We start from the raw sequence: 20,729 nt of genomic DNA, 5'->3' as shown, positions 1-20,729 counted from the left end.
CATTTTAGAGAATTGTCTCCTCCTTCAGAGTTTGACTGAGTGCTTATTGCATGGGGGTGCAGAGGGTGGCACCTCTGGAAGACAGCTGCTCAAGAGCCCCCAGTACCAGACTCCTTCCACCAAGAACAGGAGACACATCCTGGACACAGATGCCAGTATAAGAGCTTGCATACAAGTTGTGAGAAGTTATAAATTGTCTCCACATTCATACTAGCCCCATATCCCCCAGAAATGAACAGAGCTGAGTGGACCCCTCAAGGGTGCCAGGTGGCCAAGGGCTGTGGACACAACTTTCTGCCCTGCACTTGTGTGCCACCCCTGGTAGGTAGTTGTGTGGAGAGAGTGTGCTTTGTCCCACTTAATATTTCATTTGTACATTTCAGGCTTACCTCATGGGTGGAGTAGAATTGATTGTGATCTTGCGAAGGGTGTTTGAGAAGCTTCAGTTCTTAGGTTGCTGTGATTTTGTCCCAGGTCCAGGCAGGAGGCATTATGGCTTTTGGGCTGGGGCTCAGCCCAGCTCAGCAGGTGAGGGAGGTCCTGTGGGCACTAGGAGGTGTGAACAAAGGGCCCACAGCCCTGTGTATTTTCCCTGCACGCTGAACTTGAAGGGCTCAGATGTCCCTGCTTCTTTCTTTTTACATGTCAGATGCATTCCTGCAGAGTTGGCCCCCATTGCATATTGGGAAGAGTGCTCGGAACTCCATATGCTTCAGGAGCTTGGTGATTTTATTTAGAGGTGGGAGCACACTCCTGCATACAGCCCCTGCTCCTTTCACTGGGGATTACCCTAGCTGCAGGAGGACATGCAGATCTGGACCAAATTTTCTGTCCATGCTCTCAGCCTGCAGGGCTCAACTGGGGTCTGTCAGGCAGTCTTCACTTGTGGGTGGAATTCACCATGCTTTGGAAACTGTAGCCCTAGCTGAGTAGCTTCTGTCAAATCTGCTAGCAGCCCCTGGGAAGGGATGCTGAGGAGCATAGTCCCTGGTCCTGGGTTTCTGTCACATGCCAGAACTGATGCTCCCAAACACCTCAGGTTGCTTGGAAAAGCTAAAATAAATTATACAAACGTATTCATTTTTTCTCCTTTCATCCTTTTTCAGCATTCTTGTTGACTGGCACCAAACAAAAACAAAAAATCCTGGCCTGGCCTGGTCTTGTGGTGCATGCCTATAATCCCAGGTATTCAGGAGACTAAGGCAGGAGGATCCAAGCTTGAGACCAACCTCAGCAACTTAGTGAGACCCTGTCTCAAAATAAAAAATAAAAAGAGCTGGGGGATGTAGCTTAGTGGTAGCGTGCCCTGGGTTCAATCTCCAGTACCAAAAAATAAACAAACAAAAATGCCCAAACAGCAAGAAAGCAGGGAAGGTGATTTTGGGGAGCATGGGATTTCCCATCCTGACCACTTCCTGCTTTCCACTCCTCCATCTCCAAAACTTCTCTGAGCATGTCTGTGTGTTGTTTACCAAGTAAAGGGCACCTCCGTCCAGCCTGCTGGGTGAATTATAAAGCGCAGTTGAGAACAGCGAGTTTTAGAAGGATTCATCCATCTGAGGTAGGGGACAACACTGGCAGCTTCATTTGCCTGTTGATGACCTTGTACTTGTATTGATCAGCCCCTCCCTGAAGCCTGCATACCAAGAGGGAGGTTCTTTTTTTAAAAAATATTTTTAGTTGTAGATGGACACAATACATTTATTTATTTATTTATTTATTTATATATATGTGGTGCTGAACATTGAACCCAGTGCCTCACGTGTACCAGGCATGCACTCTACCACTGAGCTACAACCCAGCCCAAGAGGGAGGTTCTTGATTAGGTGTAGTGCGTGCAGATTCTTTGTTGAGAAGTCTTCTTTGCCTTGCCATGGTCCAACGGTGGCCCGGGCTGTGATACTGATGTGTTCCTTCGTTCCCAGCAGGTCTGTAGGTTTGTTAGGGAGGCCTTTCACCTTGGCATCTCCCTGTGTCTTTAGCATTGTTTCCCCTCTGCATGTTTCTTTCCTAATCTCCAATTGTCTTTGATTAGAGTCCACTCTCACAGCCTTATTTTAACTTAATTACTTCTGTGGACACCCTGTCTATAAACATGGTACATTCTTAGTTACAGGGGGTTAGGACTTCAACAAATGAATTTGGGTGTGTGTCGGGGGCAGGATACAGTTTAGCCCTTAACAAGTTATTTAATTAAAACTTGGTCTCATCATGATCGCTTTTTAATTTGCCAGAAGTTTTTTTCCCAAGAATGTGGTATGTTGTCTGTTTTGTATTGCTGTAACAAAATACCCAAGGCTTGGAAATTTTTAAAGACAAGATGTTTATTTAACTAAAGCCAACTTCTACTTGGCTTTAATGAGGGCTTCATGGCAATGGAATCACAATGGTGGGAGACAAGAAGCCAGAGAGCATGGAGACACCAGTCTTGCTTTCTAGAACAACCTTCTCAGGATTTACACAAGAACTACCTAATCCTTTCCCAAGGTGACCCCAGTGACTTGCTCACCTCCTGCTAAGATCCACTTTGTAAATACTCTACCACCTCTTAATATCACTAAGCTGAAGACCAGGCATCTAACACATGAACTGTTGGGGAACAAACCTTGTCCAAACTGTAGCATGGGACTCAGGGCACGTGGGCAATTTCCAGGCAGATGTGTGGTTGGAAAGGTGTGTTTCACTCAGCAGTGGGTGGGTCAGAGCAGTGAGCATGACTAAAACACTGAGTTCAAGGAGGCATGGCCAGTCTGTTTTGAGCATTTTAAATTCCCTTTTGGTTATCAAAAGTTTTCAGGGGGATATAACATGTTTATTCTTACAAATAATTTCAGATTTACAAAACACTGCTAAAATAAAAATAGTACAGAGCTAGAGGCATAAGAGCACTTGCTAGCATGTACAAGGCCCTGGATTTGATTCCCCACGCCCTCACCTCCCCACCCCACCAAAGTACAAAGGACACATAGACAAAAAATTTCTCCCTTAATTTGAGGTCCTTTACCCTCAAACATGTCATTGTATTTTTTAAGAATAAGGATATTCTCTCACATGATTGAGCATCTCTAGTCTGAAAATCCAAAATCGAGAATGCTTCAAAATCCGAAACTTTTTGAGCATCGACATGACACCACAAGCAGAAAATTACAGAGCAAACCTCATGTGAAGGGCCACAGTCAAAACACATGTACTAAAACTATTGTATGAAGTCACCTTTGGACTTTGTATTAAAGATGTATATGAAACAAATGGAATTTGTCCTGTCCCCAAGAACTCCCATTATATGTCTGCACATATGCAAAAATCTGAAAAATCTGAAATCCAAAGCACTTCTATTCCCAAGCATGCATATGTGAGTATACACATACTCAATGCATGTACCCACAAGACAGTTATTGCCTTCTGACCCTTCGTAGAAAGTTTGCAGACCCCTGGACTACAGAATGTATTGCACGTATATTAATGTGCAATTCAAGAATGGGGCCGGGGTTGTGGCTCAGTGGTAGGGCACTTCTCTAGCATTGTGTGAGGTACTGGGTTCGAGTCTCAGCACCACATATAAATAAATGAATAAAATAAAGGTCTATCAACATATATTTAAAATATATTTAAAAAAAATAGAATGCAAGAATGTTCCCCAGAGTTCATGGCTGACTAGTAACTGTAAACAGCTTCTCTGCCAATCAGCAGGAGTCTGGGCATGTAGACTAGTCCATTTGTTCAGAGGAATAGTATGCGTCTGCCAAACATCGCTTCTGCTTTTTTTTTTTTTTTTTTGTGGTACTGGTGTTGAACCCAGGGCAGCACCAAGCCATATCCCCAGCCCATTTTATTTTATATTTTGACACAGGATCTTGCTAAGTTGCCTAGACTGGTCATCCTCCTGCCTCAGACTCCCAAGTTACTGGGATGACAGGGGTATGCTGCTGCACCTGGCTCAAACATTGCTTCTGGGATGCTATGTGATAGTGTGAATACATGTTAGTAATATGACATCAGTGGAAAAAGCTGGTCAAATGAATATCTATAGCATGATATCCCTTTTATAAAGTCTGAACTTCAAAAGTGGCTTTTAAGGATGTGTATAGGAGCTGGGTGTGATGACACATGTCTGTAGCCCTAGCTACTTGGGAGGCTGAGGCAGGAGGATCTCTTGAGTGCAGGAGTTTGAGGTTCAGCCTGGGCAATATAGTGAGACCCTGTCGCAAAAAAAAAAAAAAAAAAAAGGCGTATTCACTAGAGTATGAATACCACTTGTACAAGATACAGCAGGGGATGATTGTGGTACAAGACACAGGAGTGGTCTCTAAATTTAGAGGATTACAAGCAAGAGTTTAATTTTTGTTGTAAATAGTGGCTTCACATCTTTTGTTTTTAAACATAGAATTAAGACTGCTTTTTTGTTGTTGTTGTAGATGGACACAATACCTTTATTTTATTTATTTGTTTTTTATGTGGTGTTGAGGATTGAACCTGGGACCTCACATGTGCCAGACAAGCACTCTGCCACAGCCCCAGCCCCAGCCCAAGACTGTCTTTATTCACAGATGCAATGATCTTTTTAAATTTTTTTATTTGCTCTTTTTTAGATATACATGACAGTAGAGTATATTTTGACATTTTGTACATACATGGGATATAACTCATTCTAATTAGGATCCCAGTTCTGTGGTTGTACATGATGTGGAGATTCACTGTGGTGTATTTATATATGTGCATAGAAAACATGTCTTTGACATTACTAAATATAACCAATTAAGTAGAGGACACATCAGAGTCGTAAGAATCATTATATCTGATGTCCAATAAAAAAAATTCTCAGGACTGGGGATGTAATACTTGGCATGTGTGAAGCCTTGGATTCCATCTCCAGTGCTGACAACAACAATAAAAATTGAAAATTCTTATCTTCAGTTTATTGAGCTTTTCCTGGATCTCGGTGTTACTTTTGGATTCGTTCTCCGGGATGACCTGCTGCCCTAACTTTTTCTCACATGGGTGCTTCTTTGACTTTTGGGAGTGGCAACAGCAGTTTGCTGAGCCTGGGTCTGTTAAACAGCTTCCTTCCCTGGGCCTGGGTGAGCAGAGTTCTTCCTACTTGGTAAATTTAGAAGTGAAAGAGGAAATTCCAGAGGGAAAGACTGAAAAGTTCAATATGTAGAACATTAAAACTTTGCCACATACTCTGGGTTCAATCTTCAGCATAAAGAAGAAAAAAATAAAAGTTAAAACTTGGGTTTCAAAGGGAAAAAGTAAGCAAAATGATTAAGCAAGTAGCTTGATCTGGAAAAAGTTTGGCAGCACTTTCCCAAAGTTTTAATATCTTTAATATCATTAGTGCCTGTGTCAGTCAATGAAGACAATACCAGGATTCCAAAAGATAAAAACAGCAAGCAAAAAGCTCAAGCTGGCAAATCACAAGGAAGGAAAAACACAAATGGTCATAGTACAAGAATGTGTTTAACCTTAGTGACAAGTAAATAAGGGCAAATTAAAAAACCTTTTGTGAATGGTGCTGAAGTGTACATGGGAGTGCAGATGTCTCTTCTATATACTGAGATCATTTCCTTTAGATAAATACCCAGCAGTGGAATTGCTGAATCATGTGGTAGTCCTATTTTTAATTTTTCGAGAAACCTCCATACTGTTTTCCATAATGACTGCACCAATTTACATTCGCATCAACAGCATGTGACGGTTCTCGTTTCTCAACATCCTCACCAGATGTATTTTTTTCTTTTTGGTAATAGTCCTTCCCATGGGGTAGAGTGTTCTTATTGTGGTTTCGATTTGCATTTCCCTGATGACTACTGATGTTAAGCATTTTTTCATTACCTGTTGGCCATTTGTGCGCCTTGAGAAATGTCTGTTGAAGTCCTTTACCCACTTTTAAATTGGATTACTTGCCTTTCTGCTATTGAGTTCTTTTGTGTCCCTTACATATTCTGGATATTCATCCCTTGTAAGATGCATAGTTTGGAAGTATTTGCTCCTATTTTTTGATGAAAACGAGGCCTGGGTGCTATGGGAAGTACCATACCCATGATAGACTGCCTCGTCTGTGACCTGGTGAGAGCACACCTGGCCTGAATCCACCTGCAGCTTTAAAGGCGGTCATGTGACCTAAGAATCCTTCCTGGGATGTGTTGCCTGGAAAATGACCTGAAAGCATACTGAACTTTTCTACCCAGAGATGGTAATGCAGGCCACACCAAGTGGTGTTCCCTTCCTCAGGTATTAGGGGCATGAAGGTATTACCATTACTTGAATAGTGAAGAAAATAGAAGTCACTGGATTAAACAAAGGGGAATGAAGGGAAGGGAGGGGAGAAGGGAATAGGAAAGAGTAGAATGAAGTGGACATAACTTTCCTATGTTCTTATATGAATACACAACCAGTGAAACTCCACGTTGTGTACAACCACAAGAATGGGATCCTAATTAGGATAAGATGTACTCTGTGTATGTATAATATATCAAAATACACTCTGTTGTCATGTATATCTAAAAAGAACAACAACAGCAACAATAACAACAAAGCATTCTGACAGTAGAACTATATAGAAAATATAATTCTTTTTGTTAATTATTTTGAAAGCATTTTAGTAATTAGAATTGGGCTATGTAGCACCAACTATATTTTTATAACCTTTCAACTCTCCAAAATTGACTTTAAAGTAAACTAATACTGGTATCTATTTAAAAAAATGGTAGAGAAGATCCTTGTGAACTCAGTGAAAGACTGCTTTTTGCTTTTGTCTCCCTGATGGGTAGCTAAATGACCTGGACACTGTCCCCTGGGCCTGGGTGGGCAGAGTTCTTCCTACTTGCCTAGTAGTTCTCATGAAGATCAGCAGAGAGCCTGTTGTAGGATCAGTATTCTGATTTACCCTGAAAAGACCTTTCCTTCTAAGTTGCTCCCTTTTGTTTCATAGATGGTGTGTGTGTCACTGCCCATTTACAGAGTTAGTGCTTCTATAGGAAAGTCCCCTGTGAAGTCCCAGGCATGCCCAAGGACATTGGCTGCCCTACTCCGTGGGAATGTGAGGTCTCTCATTACCTGTGAGGGAAGACAGTGAGGCTGATACTGATGCTTTCAGCCAAAGTGGGTTGACAGCAGGATCCTTGGTAGAGACTGGATAGTGGGGTATGGGGGGTGGGAGTGGGACATGGCATGGTAGGAGTGGCCAAGGCCATTGACTTGGTTTTAGGCTGAATATCATTGAGCTCAAGGGTCCTCAATGGAAGCTGGCCCAGGACCATGGATGTTGGAAGCTTCTCATGGCTGCGCTTGGAGAGGGTGGAGGCTGACTTTGGCAGTCAGTTGCTGGGCTGCCTCATACCCTAGAGGCTGGGTTCTTTACGGGGTGAGGGGAAGGACAAGGAGAAAAGAAAGGGCACATGCGGGCGGTGTATACTTGGTAAAGATGGATCAGTTGAGCTGGGCATGGCTGTGTATGCCTGTTATCAGGAGGCTGGGGCAGGAGAATCACAAGTTTGAGGCCAGCCTTGGCAACTTATGGAGACTCTGTGTCAAAATAAAAAGTAAAAAGGGCTGGGGATGTAGCTCAGTGATAGAGCACCCTGGGTTCAGTCCCTAGTACCCGCAAAAAAGATGGATCAGGTGTTCATGGTATAGTCTGCTTGTCCTGCAACTTCCCCTGCTCAGGAAGGAAAACCCAAGCGGGTGGCAGGGGAGAGGTGGGAACGAGGGCTACATTATCTGTGGGACCTGTTCCCAACTGCCTGGGTCAGGATTCAGCAGATACACAGGCTCATGGGGTCTGCAGTGTGACGAGGTGAATGACAGGCATCTCCTTCCTTTTCAAGCAGCAGGAATTGGAGAAGGCTGAGAACCCCAGTCTTGAAGAGCAGTAGGGTCACTGTGCCAAGTGGCCAAGGTGGTGCCTGCGCCTGATTGTATGCCAGCCTCCTGGGAAGAGCGGTTGCCTATTGTTCTGCCCACACGGGACAGCAGGCAGATACAGGCCACCGAGTCACGATTGCAGAGGAGCCTGTGTGGGCTCAGGGAGGTGCACGGCGGCTGTGGCAGCCTCCTCAGTCCCTCTGGGTTCAACTTGGAGACCTCCACAGTCTAGTCTGGAGGTTGCCCTGCCCCCTCCATGGTGTGCCTGCCCTCTCAAGTCTCAGAGACCACATGGCAGGGTCTGTTCTGTTAGAAAGAATAAACTGAACTGGAAATACTGTCGTCTTCCCTTTGAGTCTTTTAAACACACACTGGATTCTTGTGACAGATGAAGGAATGCCACTATCACCAAAAATCATTCTGTAGCAAGTCATGCCGTCTCTCTGGATCCCACATCATGGAGGAAAACAGCCACCCCCACCAATGAGGACCTTGCTCAGTCCAGCCATCTGCCAAATGGCAGCAAGTCTGGTTCTCTGGCATTAATCTCTGTGCCTGGCAAGTTCCATCACAGGGACTTTGTTCAGCGTTTTCTTTTTTCTGAGGGACCTACTTGGGGCAGTGGGAACTGCAAAAGCATGTCACAGAGGCCCCAGTGTGACTGGGTCCAGCATGAGGGAGCCAGGGGAGGGCAACTGGAGGCAGCCGAGGGAGGCTCCAGGCCTGGAAGGATTGACTTTATTCTGGGGCATACTGGACTTCTTCCCTATCTTTTATTGATTGATTTTTTAAAAATATCAGAGTACTTTTTCATGCAAATCCTTGAAAGCAGTCCCAGTACATAAAACAGATGAGGCAGAGCTGCTTTTGCTTGCCATTGTGAGGCACCCCAGGGTTCCAGGGATCATGGTTTAAAAAACAGCCGCGGGCCGAGGGAGCCTTTGAAAATGTAAGCAGGAAAGCTACATTTTCAGAGTTGTGCTTTGCACAACTAAAAGGAATTTAAAAGAAGAGTGGCAAGAAGAAGCATGGGTTTGGGGGGTCCAGACTGGTCAGGGATGATCAGTCTGCTTGGGGCAGTGGCAGGAGGCAGAGAGACCACTGTGCCTTGGGAGACCCTGACTCCAGCTGCAGAGGCTGCAGACTGAGGACAGGGGTGGAGACTGGTATGTCTTACTCCCCAAGACTCAAAATTCCTGGCACACTTCGTTTTAGGCTCCAGTGTCTCATTGTCATGATGTTTCAAGTCAACTTGATTTTCGTTTCTCTGTTGATAAGGTAATTCTACTGAGCTGGTTTTGAATTGCTGCTTTCGGAAATGGAATTTAAAAATTTTGTGCATTTTTATACATAAGTGATGAATCTTCAGAAAGAGAAATTAGGAAAACTACCCCATTCACAATAGCATCGAAGAAAATAAAATACTTGGGAATCAATCTCACAAAAGAGGTGAAAGACCTCTACAATGAGAACTACAGAACACTAAAGAAAGAAATTCAAGAAAACCTTAGAAGATGGAAAGATCTCCCATGTTCCTGGATAGGCAGAATTAATATCGTCAAAATGGCTATACTACCTAAAGTTCTATACAGATTCAATGCAATTCCAATTAAAATCCCAATGATGTACCTCGCAGAAATAGAGCAAGCAATTATGAAATTCATCTGGAAGAATAAAAAGCCTAGAATAGCTAAAGCAATCCTCAGTAGCAAGAGCGAAGCAGGGGGTATTGCAATACCAGATCTTCAACTCTACTACAAAGCAATAGTAACAAAAACGGCATGGTATTGGTACCAAAATAGACAGGTAGATCAATGGTACAGAATAGAGGACATGGACACAAACCCAAATAAGTACAATTTTCTCATACTAGACAAAGGTTCCAACAATATGCAATGGAGAAAAGATAGCCTCTTCAACAAATGGTGCTGGGAAAACTGGAAAACTATATGCAATAGAATGAAACTAAACCCCTATCTCTCACCCTACACAAAACTCAACTCAAAATGGATCAAGGACCTCGGAATCAGACCAGAGACCCTGCATCTTATAGAAGAAAAAGTAGGTCCAAATCTTCAACTTGTTGGCTCAGGATCAGATTTCCTTAACAGGACTCCCATAGCACAAGAAATAAAAGCAAGAATAAACAACTGGGATAGATTCAAACTAAAAAGCTTTCTGTCAGCAAAGGAAACTATCAGAAATGTGAAGAGAGAGCCTACAGAGTGGGAGAATATCTTTGCCAACCATACCTCAGATAGAGCGCTAATTTCCAGAATCTATAAAGAACTCAAAAAACTCTACACGAAGAATACAAATAATCCAATCAACAAATGGGCTAAGGAAATGAACAGACACTTCACAGAAGAAGATGTACAAGTAATCACCAGATATATGAAAAAATGTTCAACATCCCTAGTAATAAGGGAAATGCAAATCAAAACTACCCTAAGATTTCATCTCACCCCAATTAGAATGGCGATTATCAAGAATACAAGCAACAATAGGTGTTGGCGAGGATGTGGTGAAAAAGGAACACTCATACATTGCTGGTGGGGTTGCAAATTAGTGCAACCACTCTGGAAAGCAGTGTGGAGATTCCTCAGAAAGCTTGGAATGGAAACACCATTTGACCCAGCTATCCCACTCCTTGGCCTATACCCAAAGGACTTAAAAGCAGCATACTACAGAGATACAGCCACATCAATGTTCATTGCTGCTCAATTCACCATAGCCAGATTGTGGAACCAACCTAGATGTCCTTCGGTTGATGAATGGATAAAGAAACTGTGGCATATTTATACAATGGAATATTACTCCGCAATGAAGAATGATAAAATTATGGCATTTGTAGGCAAATGGTCGAAATTGGAGAATATCATGCTAAGTGAGATAAGCCAATCTCAAAAAACTAAAGGACGAATGATCTCGCTGGTAAGCGGATGAGGACATATAATGGGGGGTGGGACGGGCTAGCATTAGGTTTAGGGTTAGGTTTAGAGTTAGGCTAAGGAGAGCAGTAAGAATGAAGGAAAGAAGGACTGTGTAGAGGGAAAAGAGGGGTGGGAGGGGTGGGGGGGAGGGGAAAAATATAATAAACATCATTACCCTATGTAAACGTAAAAAAATAAATAAATAAATAAAAAAAATAAAGCCAAACCAAAAAAAAAAAAAAAAAAAAATTTTGTGCGTTTAAAAAAATAAAACGAATTTCTTCAGTAGTAGAGTCAGGCTAGAAGTTTTTAATTTTACACTTTTGGCCTCTTTTGCCTCAAAGCAGCCTTCTTCACCCAGCAGCTGTCCGCCCCCGCTTATGTGCTGTTCCGTGTTTGGCCATTTTAACATTGTGAGAGAGAGAGAGGAACAATTCAGTGACGTGTACTTTTATTCCAGTTATGATTTCTTTTGCATATGAACAGTTTACACAAAAATATTGGAAGTTTCTACTTTTCTGGAAAGTGCTGTTATTTGCATGTATAAGAGGAAGAAAATGAGCTCACGCCTTGCACACGTTAGCAGAAACATTTCATAGTTTATTTTTGCTTGGTTATGCTGTGTACTTAGAGAAGCGAACCACCTTCAAGTTGTAAATTTTAACGACAAGTTTGGAAGTGCTAGGCAGACCCTCTTTCTAGCAAAACACTCCTTTTGGTGTGGAGTGGATTGGCTTGGAGGTCAGCACCTGACACACAGCCAATGTGTGCCACAGGCGGGGTCGCCTGAACTGGGCACGAATAGTTCTGCATTTTCCAGAGCGTGGCTTCACTGCATTTTGCAACCTGGGTGTTGAGCTGCCCTGGCAGTTTCTATTTTAACAGATACAAAGACTATTTCTTTCAGTTCCTGTGAAAAGGCATGGCCCTCACTTTGTTTGTGTAGGGCGCTCAGCCCATGCTCAGTCATTGCCCTGTCTGCGCTGTGGCCCACAGGTGCTCTGCTGTCTCCTGCAGTCCCTGCCCTGTTTGTCTGGTTTGAAGTGTCGTGCCCCTGAGCCCCCACCTGCCTCACCCTCACCCCCAGCTCCTTGCTCTGTATTGGCGTCCTTGCACCTTGGCTTCTGCAGAGCAGGAACACCAACTGACTGTTGTCACTGCAGACACCTCTGCCTGTCCCTCCAGGACCTGGGGTCAATCCTTAGTCCCATTTATGAGCTGAGTTAGCTGCCACTCTTCCTCGCTCATGCCCTTTCCCCCTCATCTGGTTCCAAGCCTGTGGAAGTCTGATATTTATTAATAAGTGTATGTTGCTTAATGACAAGAACACATTCTGAGGACTGTGTCATTAGGTGTTGTTGAGTGAACATCATAATGTACTTGCACAAACTTAAATGTGAAGGTCAATTTCTTGGCATGGCCTCTTGAGGTAATCAAGAAACAGATGCAGTGAACATGAAAGGTATAATGCTGTTGCTGGCATAATAGCATGTTGTTTTACAAGTAAGCTTTTAAACATAGGAGTACATTTTAAAATAATGGTAACAGTATAGGATATTAAATACATAAATCAGCAACTTAGTCATTTATTACATCAGATATTACATCCTGCACATAATTTTATGTGCCATACTTTCATACAGCTGGCCGTGTGGTAGGTTCATTTACACCAGTGTCACCAGAAAGACATGGGTTTGCTTTGCTGTGTTGCATCATGATGGCTATAGTGTCACTAGGCATAGGGAATTTGACAGCTCCATTAAAATCTTATGAGAACACCGTTATTATACAATAGTCTGTTGTTGACTGAAATGTCATTATGCAGTATGTGGCTGTAGTAAAAATTATTTCACTTCTATTTTCATGGACAATAATTTATTTAGTTAAAACCTTAACTTGGTAAAAGTCACAGAGTCTGTGAAACTATTATGAGCTCTTTTATGAATACGAGAGGCCCATTGGGTTTAAGTGTTTGATTTACTAAAGATTTCAAGTAAAGGCTGCTTTGGAAACAGAAGTAACCAGAAGCATGATTTGCTTACAGTTTGTGTTCTGAGCCTTTGCACTTTTACATGTAGCCCTCTGTGTTAGGTTTGTGTTACTGTAACAAAATATCTGAGATGACCAATTTAGAAGGGTGAAAAGGTTTCAGGGTTTCAGAGCTTTTATCCTTGGTTGCTCGGCCCATTGCTTTTGGGCCTGTGGTGAGGCAGCACGTCATAGGGAGCGTCTGTGGAAGCTGAGCTGCTTACCTCATGGCCTGGAAGCAAAGAGAGAGGAAGAAGAGGGGCCGGGTCCCAATGTCCTCCTTGAGGGCACACCAAGCCCCCAATGATCTAATTTCTTCCCACTAGGCTCCACTTTGTAAAGGTCTCACAACCTCCCAATAGCATCATAGGCTGGTGACCAAGGCTCCAACATGTGGCCTTTGCGGGAGGACTCTCCAGATGCAAACTAGAGCACCCTCTAAGCGGATCCCTTCTTAACCTGGTGTCCTTTCTTCCCCAAGTTCTTACCTGTACTGGTATCTGTTTCCCCTGGCTGTTTGTTTTTGTCCTTACCTGCTGGTAGATGAATGTCCTTGCTATTACATGAAAATTGTTCAAACAGAAAGTGTTGTTAGATGTCTTTTGTTTCCAGAACAGCTCTAGGGAAGGGAAAATACACCTCAAGACATTTATCCTTTAATCTGGAAAGATACTAGGCCACCCCTCAGTGGCTTGGGTCTTGCCAAGAGGTGGCCCAAGCTGAGGTGGTCCTGGTGAGGAGCAGGCCATCTGTGTGCAGGTGGTGGCAGCTCTTGGACACCATCTGGCCATGCTTTGTGGGTGGGACCTCACTATTACGGGGCCTGTGGTCCCTGAGGTGCTGTCAGGGTCTGAACCACACACAGGCCCAGTGGCAGTGGACGTGTCCACACTGCACTCTCAGGGGCTGTGGTGGGGCCATCTGGATGGTGTGACTTGTGGGTTCCTCCTCCTCATCACTAGTGACCTGCCAGGGAGCCTCACCTGGGATGCCTGTCCCTGAAGGCACCTGTCTCTCTTGCCCCTCTGCTTTGTCTTGTCTCTGCGGCTGGTCTTCTCATGGGGCCATGTCCTCCCAGGAGTGCTGGCTTATTGAAGCCACACTCGCTCTCAGACACCCACCTGACACTCACTCACACACTTTTTTCCTCTTTCCCTTTTGAGCCCCTGCTGGTGCTGCCCTGCTGCCGGGTTGAACGTCCGTCTTGCCGCTCTCATTTCCATCAGTTCTTTGCAGCCCACGCGTTCCTCTTTCTTTTATAAGACTGTTGAGTCAGGCGAGGACGGATGGTCTGTTTTTACCTCTTGGTGGAACTGCCAGCTGAACATGAGCGCTTGTCTCCGCCCAGCCACCTGGGAAGACGGATAAGTCTATTTATTTTGTAAGAAAATGTTCTGTTACTCACTGTACTTTGTTTCAAAGCATGTGGCGCCTGCTAGGTTTTGTGAAAATCATCTCCTTCTCCTCAGGTGCTCTCAGTGTGGAGAAACGGGGTTCACGGCCTCTCTGGTTGGGAGGGGCACATAGCTGACCCCCAGAGATTCTGAGTTTGAAGTGGGAGTGTGGCGAGTGCTGGGCTCCTGAGCACTGTGCGTGGCGTTGTAGGTGGCTTTGGGGACCAGGAGCCTGCCCTGGGTGGACTGAGAGGAGCCACGCCACACCGGGTTTCCAAGTTTGGCGTAAACACTGTCATGCTTACCTTACACCTTGTCTGGGGTGTGTCTTGTTTGTTCCCAGGCCTGCTATCCCTCACTGCCCTCCAGCCTTCAATACTCATTGGGGCCAGTGGCACAGGGGAAGTGGCCAAGACTTTGTCCCTGTGCCTCTTGCCACCCGTGGGCATTTCTATCTGCATTTTGGGCTCTGTGCTGCTTTTCTTCTATCCCTTGGCCTGGGCAGGTTTGTTATCCTCTCTCTCTGACTCTGGCTTGACCCCAACAGGTCCAGTTGCACAGCCCTGAGTGGACATGCAGTGCCCAGTGCTGTGTCAGGGTAGCTGTCCTTCCTGCTCTATGTCTGGGGGTCCCCAGCAAAACAGGGGCTCTCTGAGGCTCTCTCTGCTCATCAGTCAGTGTGTTGGGTTGACCCTACCTTGGGGGTGACCTTGAGAATATGTCAAGGTGAATTCAAGACTGAGAGTGGTTGGTGACATGAGGCTGGCATGATGATGTGAGGTCAGCAGCCATGGAGCTTCCAGCATGAACCTGAGCCTCTTTCCCACCTGCAGTCCCCTGATGCTACCCGATTCCATCTGGGGTCCCCTGAGACCTGCCTGGGTCCTTTGATCAGGTGAGGTATGCAGCATGGGTGTAAATTACTTATCAACCTCAGATCTTGGTGGGTCTCTCACAAAATGCTGGTTGTAGCTCACTCTGTGCAAAGTGCTGTGTAGCTACCCACAGCAGGGGTGTCCCCTGAGCCACAGAGATACTGTGGTTGACCCAGAGACACTCAAAAAGTCACTTGAAGAACAGCAAAGATGAGTGTCTTCCTTTGAAATCTTAATTTTTAAAGACTCTTAAATTTACCAAGTAAATGAATTGATGTCCTATTAGAACAGCAGTTCCCATATCACATTCAGCTCATTTTTATAACTTGACAAGCATAAGATACAGTGATATGCTTGAGAATTGGGTACTACTACTGCTGATAGAAAAGAAGTCAAGGAAGAAAAACTGTCAATCTATGTTGTTAAATGACATAAACCGAGGGAGGGCATGGTATTTGTGAGTGGCTTCATTGTCCGGGAGGCAGGGGCATATCAGGGTGGAGGTGCGGACTGCCAGGCCCATGCGGGAGCAAGTCCAGCTGGCTCAGTGCCTTTCTGTATGTACTGTTTTGAGTTCAGGAAAATACCAGCACATGTCGAACTGGTCGGTCAGTGCAAGGGCTTCCAAACCCTGTCTGGGCAATTCTACTCAACTCCTTCTCGACTCTGTTAGTTTGCAAGGGCTGCCGTTATCAAAACACCATAGATTAAGCAGAAATTTATTTTCTTATGGTTTGGAGGCTGGAATTCTGAGATCAAGGTGTTAGCAGAGGCTCCTAAGTCTCCCTCACGGCTGCCTTCTTGCTATGTCCTCACAGGGCTTTCCTACTGTGCCTGCTCATGTGCCATCTGCTCTGACTAGGCCCCAAGGGGTGGACATCTATGTTTGTGTCCATGTGAGCTGAACCAATGGAGCTAGAGATGCCATCCTAGCATTAAACTGTCAACTGCTCATTGGTAGCACTGGCGGGTGTGAGAGCCACTTCAAATGTGTGATTTTAATTTTGCTGTTGGGCGTTTGCTCTGTGGTAGCCAGCTCTGAAGGCTAGTCAGACAGTTGAGGATCTGTCCCAGGGGCTGTAGGCAGTGGCCATGCAAGTGCTCCTGCTGTGTATGTGGAATTCGTGGTGGGGCTGGACATCATCATGAGCGGTGGACAGGGAAGGAATCAGGAGGGCAACTCAAAGCAGAAGGAGAGACTACCAACATCGTAGAACTGGGGTGGTTGTAGCTGGCACAGGTGAATGTAGACTTTATTCTCAAGCCACAGGACCTTGGGGATCAGGGTAAGATTGTCTAGCTATAGTTACAATTGGGAAGTAAATGAATTTAAAAAAAAAAATTGGAGGCACAAGGGCAAAGTATCAGAGCAAGAGGTGGTAGAGCCTTCAGAGACTTGGATTCAGAGCTGATTATTCTGAGTTCATTTAACAGGGTTGAAGCTGAGGTCATCCAAATACACATTTGTGGAAGATGCACAAAGGAAGAGACCTCAGAAGTGGCTGTGGCCTGGTGAGCTGGCCCGGGGTGGTGTGCATGTGCATGTGTAATGGCTGCCAGGCGTCACACACCCAGGTGTGTGGTGGAGGGAGTTTATGATCCAAAGACTTGAAACATGAGAATGCAAAGAACAGGAAAGAACCATAGCGTGCAGCTGTGGGACTTTGACCAGCAGCCCACACAGCGTAGTGAGTGGTAGCAAAAAAGATGCTGCGAGCAGCGCACGGTGGTGCACTCCTGTAATCCCAGTGGCTTGGGAGGTGGGGGCAAGAGGTTTGCAAGTTCAAAGCCAGCCTCAGCAACTTAATGAGGCCCTGTCTCAAAAAATAAAAAGGACTGGGGATGTGGCTCAGTGGTTAAGTACACCTGAGTTTAATCCCCAGTACCATACAAAACAAAACAAAACAAAAACGAAAACAAAAAATACCCAAAACCCAAAAAACTTTGGAAAAAAAAAGAATGTTGATCTACTCAGGAAATTTTGTGGAAGTTGGAAAGTAAAAGCAGCTTACAAAATAGTCTGTATCATATTGTCATGGTTTTGTGGGATTATGGATAATAATTTTTTCCCTTTGTATATTTTCTGATTTATTTACAATAAGTATTCTATTTTTTGGTTTTCTGTTTTTAAATTGGGGTACAATAATACCTCACCCTGAACTGAAACTCTGACTCCCCATTCCTCCTTCCCAGCCTCTGCATCCACCATCCTACTTTCTGTCTCTGTGAATTTGACAAACCTAGGAACTTCACAAAAGTGGAATCACATAGAATTTGCTTGGTGGGCATGGTGACATGCAGCTTTAGTCCCAGCTACTGAAGAGACTGAGGCAGGAGGGTCACTGGAGCCCAGAAGTTTTGAGGCCAGCCTAGGCAACATAAGTTGCCTTTTTGTGTCTGACTTTGTTCACTTTAGCATAATGTCTTCAAGGTTCATCCATGTTGTGGCATGTGTCAAAATTTCTTTCTTTTGTAAGATTGAATAATGTTTCGTTGTTTGTGTAGACCACATAAATATTGCTATTCATATACATAGAAAGAAATCTGTAAACACTGATTTGAAAAAAGTTGAGCATGTGGGGTTTTCCTGGGATGTGACATAAGTGTGTCACTCATGAATCACGGTCAATAAGTTAGCAGTTTTTACCAAGCCTTGCCGTGACTCCCACCCTCTTCCCCTTTCTCCATTCTGGGGTTGCCTTGGTCTCTCCTGGGCAGAGGTGGGGCGGGAGTCATGGGGGAAGGAGGGTCTCCCAGGGACACCCTGTGGGCTTTGTGGCTTCCTGGCCTGACCTGCTTTCTCATTGACTAATGGGGGGGTGGGCACAATTGGCTTAGTCCCCACACCTTTCCTAGCATTCTGGACTGGTGTTGCTATGACTATGAAAAGGGCAGAGAGTGGAACTTGGGATGCTGGGCAGCTCCCGTGGGGCTGAGGCTTGTCCCAGGTAACTTGGTCTCCTGGAGGAAACCTCAGCTTGGAGGTGCATGCATGGAGACCACTGGGGCTCCCCAGGCCAACTAGGATGAGGGCCATCAGGCCCCATGTGGCCAGGGCCACTTTGTGCTTTTGCTGCCCTGCGCTTTTTTCTTGACTGCCTGGAACAGGAAGTTGTGATGAAAGAAGGAAAAAGACTGGCTTCCTCATTTTGAAAAGTTTCTGCTCCATTTAAGTTAAAGTTAGAAGCATGCAGAGTAGATCTGCTATTGGGAGGAGTGTTCTGTAAATGTCAATGAGATCCAGTGGGTGGCTGGTGGTGTTGGGTTCCTCTGTGTTCTTGCTGATTTCCCGAGATTCCTGGGAGAATCACGGGCATGTCTAGCTGCAGTTGGGGACTGGCCTGTTTCTCCTCATTCTGTCAGTTTTGCTCTGGTCGTTTGAAGTGCTTTGGCTAGATGCAGACACATTTAGAATTGTTCTCTCTTCTTGGTGGAATTGACCCATCTGTCATTATATAATGTCTTTATTTGTCCCTGGGTAATTTCCTTGCTCTGAAGGCTGCTTTGCCCATGCTAGCACGGCCATTCCAGCTTCCTTTTGACTAGTGCTTGCCTGGTTTGTCTTGTTCCCCTTTTACTTTCAACCTGTTTACTTCTGTTTGAGGTGAGCTTTTAAAATCCATTCTGGCAGTCTTTTTGTTGTTTGTTTTGGTACTGGGGATTGAACACAGGGGTACTTCGCCAGTGAGCTGTTTTCCCAACTCTATTTATTTTGAGACAGAGTCTTGCTGAATTGCTTAGGGCCTCATTAAATTGCTGAGGCTGACCTTAATTTATGATCCTCCTGCCTCAGCCTTTTAGTCATGGGATAGGCATTTGATCCCTAGGACCATACCCAGCTCTGGCAGTCTTTTAAATAGTGTTTTTAGATTATTTATTATTAATATAATTGTTGATGTGTTTTGATTTCAGTCTACTGTTTTATCATTTTTTAAAAAAATATTTCATTATATATGGATACAATATCTTTATTTTTTAAATTTATTGATTTTTATGTGGTGCTGAGGATTGAACCCAGTGCCTCATGTGTGCCAGGCAAGTGCTGTAGCACTGAGCCACAATCCCAGCCCTGACTGTTTTATCATTTGATTTTTTTTTTCCCCTTCCTTGCTCTGTTTCTTTTCCTGCCCCCCCACCCCAACTTTTTTTTTTTTTTTTGGACTGGAGATTGAACTCGGGGCCTCCAGCATGCTAATAAGCACATGTTCTAACACTGAGCTGTGCCCTTTACCCCCTTCTTGCCTTGTTTTAGGTTGTTTGGCTTTTAAAATAGCATTTTATTTTAATTAATTAATATTTGTTGTTGGTAGTCCCTGGGATGGAACCCAGGGCCAGATCATGCTAGGTAGATGCTCTCCTACCAAGCTGAATCCCTGGTACTCTTAGGTTATTTGATAGTTATTTCACAGTATTCCATTTTGATTTATTCCAAATTGTCTAATTAAAAGTTACCCATTTTGCTTTGTATAGCTTTGTTTTAGTGGTTGCTCTGAGGATTACAGAGTGCATCCTATTAACTTTCCACAGTCTACTTAGAACCAGGATTTCACTACTTCTAGTAGGGTGTGGAAATCTTGCCATTATAGAAGTTTGCCTTCCTTTTTTGATGTTTTAATTCTTATATCTGCATAATTTATATAATTATATACATATTATTTATAATTACATTTATACAGGGGTTGGGGTACAGATCAATGATAGTGTGTGCTTAGGATGTGGAAGACCTGAGCTTTGATCCTCAACATCAAAATAATTAAGTGTAACATATTTATGTGATTTATATTTACAACACTGAACTCCCCATCAGACAATATTGTAACGTGTTTGCTCTCAACCAACAAACTCCTGTTAAAGAGTCATAGAGGAGATAGTGTGTCCTGTGCACTCACTCTCTTTCCTTTGTGTTGCTTTCATTTCATTGATTCTTTGTGTCCCAGGCTGCCTTCTGTATCTTTTCCCTTCTTCTGAAGAACTTTCCTTGCTAGGGGCACACACCTGTAAAATCAGCTCTGGAGGCTGAGGCAGGAGGATCGAGAGTTCAAACCAGCCTCAGCAAAAGCGAGACCCTAAACAACTCAGACCCTGTCTTTAAGTGAAATACAAAATAGGAGGTGTGGCTCAGTGGTCAAATGCCCCTGAGTTTAATCCCTGGTACCCATCCTCCCTGCCCAAGAAAAAAAAGTTTCCTTAACCTGCTCTGTGTAAATTTTCATAATTTCCCATCATCTGAGAATGCCCTTGTGTCATTGAAATTCCTGAAGGATTCTTTCAGAACTTAATATTGGAATCTGGTGAGAACTTATTTTCCTTCAGGCTTAAAATGTGTATTGCTGGGTGGGTGGTGAAGCTCAGTGGTAGTGCCTGTGTTCAGCATGCATGAGGATTTGATCCCCAGAACCAAATCAAAAACAAAAACAAATAATAATAATGATAATGTCTTACCGCTCTCTCTGCCAGCTTTCAGAGGGGAAATCCAGTTATTCTAGCCCTTGTTCCCTCTGTGACATGTTATTTTTCCCTGACTGTTTTCAAGTTTTTTTCCCTTGTCTTTGGTTTTCAGCTGTTGAATTGTAATGCGTTTGGGTGTGAATTTCTTTGGACTTTTCTTATTTGGACTTAATGAAGCTTTTTGA

At 44.1% G+C, this 20,729-nt stretch overlaps 1 protein-coding gene across 5 annotated transcripts in view; it reads left to right on the top strand.

Annotated features, from left to right (window-relative positions):
* The window catches only part of Cyfip1 (cytoplasmic FMR1 interacting protein 1), a 102,631-nt gene that overhangs the window by 8,314 nt on the left and 73,588 nt on the right, over window positions 1-20,729 (top strand). The gene's annotated exons all lie outside the window — the stretch shown is intronic.

The sequence above is a fragment of the Sciurus carolinensis genome, chromosome 2, assembly GCF_902686445.1.
Source record: "Sciurus carolinensis chromosome 2, mSciCar1.2, whole genome shotgun sequence".
NCBI classification, from domain to species: Eukaryota; Metazoa; Chordata; class Mammalia; order Rodentia; family Sciuridae; genus Sciurus; species Sciurus carolinensis.
The sequence above is the reverse complement of the archived record's forward strand: the minus strand, read 5'-3'. Positions and strand labels throughout refer to the sequence as shown.